The sequence below is a fragment of the Poromitra crassiceps genome, assembly GCF_964638095.1.
Source record: "Poromitra crassiceps genome assembly, chromosome: 13".
NCBI classification, from domain to species: Eukaryota; Metazoa; Chordata; class Actinopteri; order Beryciformes; family Melamphaidae; genus Poromitra; species Poromitra crassiceps.
In genome coordinates this window covers 9,960,367-9,966,366 of record NC_139644.1, presented here as the reverse complement: position 1 = coordinate 9,966,366, position 6,000 = coordinate 9,960,367, and positions in this window count along the sequence as shown.

Below are 6,000 nucleotides of genomic sequence, written 5' to 3'. Positions count from 1 at the left end.
CCCAACAGAGTGCAATGCAGAATTGTGTGCAATTTGGACGTGCAAATAGTCATAGTGCCACCTACTGGCAACACAAAAAGCGGTTCAGCTCAAGACCCATTCGTCCGATTAACTTCAAACTTGGGGGGGTACGCTGCTGAGAACCTGACAGAGTGCAGTGCCGAGTTTCGTGTAATTCGACCAATCAGACCATGGCTTTCCCGTATCTCGAGAACTGTTTGTCCGATCGACTTCAAACTGCTGGGGACGCAAGAAAGTGCAGTGTCAAATTTTGCGCAATTTGCCCAATGAGAAAATGGCCACTTATCTCAAGAACCGTTCGTCTGATCAACTTCAAACTTTGTGGGTGCGCTGCTGGGGACCTGAGAAACTGCAGAATGTCGTGCAATTTGACCAATAAGAACACGGCTTTCATGTATCTCGAGAACCGTTTGTCTATATGTGAATACCGGGAAGGGAAGGGAGGGGAACCGGTACTGCACAGTCTTAACAAGGTCACAAAATGAATGTGGCAATGATTAATGTTACAATTGATGTTAATTGATGTTAAAAAGAAATACGTGTGCCTCAAAATTGGCTTTCGCCAAAAGCTCACCATGTATTTGAGCTGATCCCAGACTACTGATACTTGATCGACAGTGATGTTGAACTTCTCCACAGTCTTGTTAATGGCAAGGAAGTCCCATTCTGGGGATGTGAATGCATCTCTGGTGTTGGCGTTCATTTCATCAGAGTTAAAAAATGTCCAAAGTTGTACTTCATTCGCTGAAATTAAAGTCAGTACGTTTCACATTTAGTTCATCTTAAGGTGTGTGTGTGTGTGTGTGTGTGTGTGTGTGTGTGTGTGTGTGTGTGTGTGTGTGTGTGTGTGTGGGGTGTGTGTGTGTGTGTGTGTGTGTGTGTGTGTGTGTGTGTGTGTGTGTGTACCTGTGTTTAAGACAGAGCGAAAGGTGATGTAGCATGTCTGGGTGTCAAAGGGAAACTGATAGAGATCCATCTTGCAGATGCTGGTCAGTTCGTATCGATCGACCAGATGAACTGATCCCTTACTAGATAGAATGGCGTATTGGTTATATCTGGAAGACTCCGAGTTTGCGATGCTAAAGAAAAGGAAAAGAAACAAGCATGAACATTTTGTCTATTTCCAACAAAGCTTAGTTTACCCACAGCTTTCAAACTGCTAATGCATCAGCCTACATAACTGACCCTTCCATTACCCACAGACATAAAGAACATTGGCCTACATAACTGACCCTTCCATTACCCAGATATAAAGAACATTGGCCTACATAACTGACCCTTCCATTGCCCACAGACATAAAGAACATTGGCCTACATAACTGACCCTTCCATTACCCACAGACATAAAGAACATTGGCCTACATAACTGACCCTTCCATTACCCAGATATAAAGAACATTGGCCTACATAACTGACCCTTCCATTGCCCACAGACATAAAGAACATTGGCCTACATAACTGACCCTTCCATTACCCACAGACATAAAGAACATTGGCCTACATAACTGACCCTTCCATTGCCCACAGACATAAAGAACATCGGCCTACATAACTGACCCTTCCATTGCCCACAGACATAAAGAACATTGGCCTACATAACTGACCCTTCCATTGCCCACAGACATAAAGAACATTGGCCTACATAACTGACCCATTACCCACAGACATAAAGAACATTGGCCTACATAACTGACCCATTACCCACAGACATAAAGAACATTGGCCTACATAACTAACCCTTCCATTACCCACAGACATAAAGAACATTGGGCTACATAACTAACCCTTCCATTGCCCACAGACATAAAGAACATCGGCCTACATAACTGACCCTTCCATTACCCACAGACATAAAGAACATTGGCCTACATAACTAACCCTTCCATTGCCCACAGACATAAAGAACATTGGCCTACATAACTAACCCTTCCATTACCCACAGACATAAAGAACATTGGCCTACATAACTAACCCTTCCATTGCCCACAGACATAAAGAACATTGGCCTACATAACTGACCCTTCCATTACCCACAGACATAAAGAACATTGGGCTACATAACTGACCCTTCCATTACCCACAGACATAAAGAACATTGGCCTACATAACTGACCCTTCCATTGCCCACAGACATAAAGAACATTGGGCTACATAACTAACCCTTCCATTGCCCACAGACATAAAGAACATTGGCCTACATAACTAACCCTTCCATTGCCCACAGACATAAAGAACATTGGCCTACATAACTAACCCTTCCATTGCCCACAGACATAAAGAACATTGGCCTACATAACTGACCCTTCCATTACCCACAGACATAAAGAACATTGGGCTACATAACTGACCCTTCCATTACCCACAGACATAAAGAACATTGGCCTACATAACTGACCCTTCCATTGCCCACAGACATAAAGAACATTGGCCTTAGGGCTGCACGATATATCGTTTACACATCGACATTGCGATGTGCGCATGCGCGATAGTCACATCGCAGGACGTGCGATGTCAAAAGCAAATTAACTCGTCATGTTGCTTGATAAACTCTCACTTTAGGGGTAGCCTACTGAGTGAAATGCAGGCTCTCTCAAAGGAGAGAGACGCCCCGCTAGTACTCACTCATTTAATGCTTAGCTTCAACACAACAAACATGCACAGAGAGCAAAATTGAATTGTTTTCGCTTATGTTGCGTTGCTGACAGTAGCCTGTCTGTAAACGATGTGATTGCGGAGGCGGACCTGTTCACAGCTTGCAGCACACTAGTATACAGCAGGCTGGCTGCTGTAACTCAACATGTCCGTGGAGTGGAGATATTTACTCTTGAAACACCAAAAAGCAAGACCGCAACTTATGACACGAAGGCTTAAGTGATTACTGAGAAGTTGTCCGTGTATCACCGCAGCTCTCTCTCCCCCTCAGTCTGATGATGCATCAGATGATAGCAGTAACGTTACGGTAGAGGTAATCATACATAGCGACTCATTTACACAAAACATGTCGGTGAAAATAAAAAGACAATAGACATAGCTGGGCAATTAAATGTATATTTATTACTTTTCACGAATGAATTGTTTGTCACCGGTCGGCTGCATGTGAATCCTCGTCTCTCTGTACTGCCCTGCGTGCGCTCAAAAACCGGAACTCCCCAAATGCGGAGCGTACCACTTGGTAGTTTCTGGAGGGGGGTCAGACCAAGTGTGTGAAGTAACCATGTGTGAAGTGGCAGCGGTGTTTCATTGTTGATTTATTGAAACGTTAGAAGAACGAAAGAAGTTGAAAGCAGTGATTATAATCAATTAAATCTAATGTTTTTCTGCAAATAGCATCATTGGGAGGTAGATTCTGGCACTCAATATTAGGGGTGGGCAATATATCAAATTTATATCCATATTGTATTGTGATTTGAGACTATATGGTCTTAGATGTTGGATGGTAATATGGTGATACAGCATACATGTTGTCTTTCCCTGGTTTTAAAGGCTGCATTACACTAAGTGAAGTATAGGCTAGTGACATTTTAAAGTAGAATGTCATAACTCACTTTTTCATGTATGTAAGTCATGGAAATCCATTGGTCAAAATGTGTATGCACCCTGATAGATGACGCTCTGAGGCCTACCAGTAGGTCACAGCCCAGTGGTTGAGAAACATTAAAATACCTAATTTCCCCTCCAAAATCAGATGGACTCCTCTACAAAATCATCCCAATCATTCTAGAAATATTATTTTCTTTCAAATAGAGCTAATCTGGTGAAAATCTGTATTTTTTCATATCGCAATATATATCGCATGGGCGGGGAATATCGCAATGTCAGTTTTTTCCAATATCGTGCAGCCCTAATTGGCCTACATAACTAACCCTTCCATTACCCACAGACATAAAGAACATTGGCCTACATAACTGACCCTTCCATTGCCCACAGACATAAGGAACATTGGCCTACATAACTGACCCTTCCATTGCCCACAGACATAAAGAACATCGGCCTACATAACTGACCCTTCCATTGCCCACAGACATAAAGAACATTGGCCTACATAACTGACCCTTCCATTACCCACAGACATAAAGAACATTGGCCTACATAACTGACCCTTCCATTGCCCACAGACATAAAGAACATCGGCCTACATAACTGACCCTTCCATTGCCCACAGACATAAAGAACATTGGCCTACATAACTGACCCTTCCATTGCCCACAGACATAAAGAACATCGGCCTACATAACTGACCCTTCCATTGCCCACAGACATAAAGAACATTGGCCTACATAACTGACCCTTCCATTGCCCACAGACATAAAGAACATTGGCCTACATAACTGACCCATTACCCACAGACATAAAGAACATCGGCCTACATAACTGACCCTTCCATTACCCACAGACATAAAGAACATTGGCCTACATAACTGACCCTTCCATTGCCCACAGACATAAAGAACATTGGCCTACATAACTGACCCTTCCATTGCCCACAGACATAAAGAACATTGGCTTACATAACTGACCCTTCCATTGCCCACAGACATAAAGAACATCGGCCTACATAACTGACCCATTACCCACAGACATAAAGAACATCGGCCTACATAACTGACCCTTCCATTACCCACAGACATAAAGAACATTGGCCTACATAACTGACCCTTCCATTGCCCACAGACATAAAGAACATTGGCCTACATAACTGACCCTTCAATTACCCACAGACATAAAGAACATTGGCCTACATAACTGACCCTTCCATTACCCACAGACATAAAGAACATTGGCCTACATAACTGACCCTTCCATTGCCCACAGACATAAAGAACATTGGCCTACATAACTGACCCTTCCATTGCCCACAGACATAAAGAACATTGGCCTACATAACTGACCCTTCAATTACCCACAGACATAAAGAACATTGGCCTACATAACTGACCCTTCCATTACCCACAGACATAAAGAACATCGGCCTACATAACTGACCCATTACCCACAGACATAAAGAACATCGGCCTACATAACTGACCCATTACCCACAGACATAAAGAACATTGGCCTACATAACTGACCCTTCCATTGCCCGCAGACCCACAAAGACTTGACGCCCACTTTAAAAAAAAACGTGTTCATAACGTTGTAGCCTACAGTATATTCGTGTCTCGGCATTCAGCCTGTGCTGTGGTGTGCAGGAGCGGTGGGTAAAAGTTATAGTTTTTTTAATCTGAACATACAGTATAAAGCTGCTGAATAGACACGTTGTACATAGCAGAATAACTGAATATACCCATTCATGGTAATGTCATATTTCGACGTCTGCTCGACGACTTGGAAAAGACGTCGACAGTAAATCATCCTCATATCGGCTGTGATTCGGCCTAGTCCTGGACGCCACTGAAAGACGTCATCATGACGTAATTTTGCTTAATGATACTCACTCCTCTAGAACAATGACATCTGGCACCCAGAGCTTCTCCTTTGGAACATAAATGTGGTCATTTCCACAGAAGTCTGCGGGATTCCATTGCAAGATGTCATTGGACCAGGACTGTAGATGAAGACAGTTACAGTAACAACTTAGATCAGGATCAAGCTGTTATTCAGCATTAACCAAACCCCCCCCCCCCCCCCCCCCCCCCACACACACACACACACACACACATGGACAGTGATCGATTACCATAAAGTGTAGGTTAATGTACCGTAATTCTGATGTAAAACAGCAAAAGTACAGTACTATAATGTATATATATCCTGTATTCTGCTGTATGATTTGGAGGAATTTCCCTTAAAGGCCACTTACCAGTGAAACTGTGACAAAGCTGGTGAACGTTTGTGTCTTCTCATTCTGCAGAAAGATCATCAATAACGTCACACAGGAAAATAAAGTGCTGTCATGTTTTGGAATGAACAATACAGAAAGTAGTTACTGCTATTATGTTTCATAGAAACAATCACAATTAAAATATTGTGAACAGAATG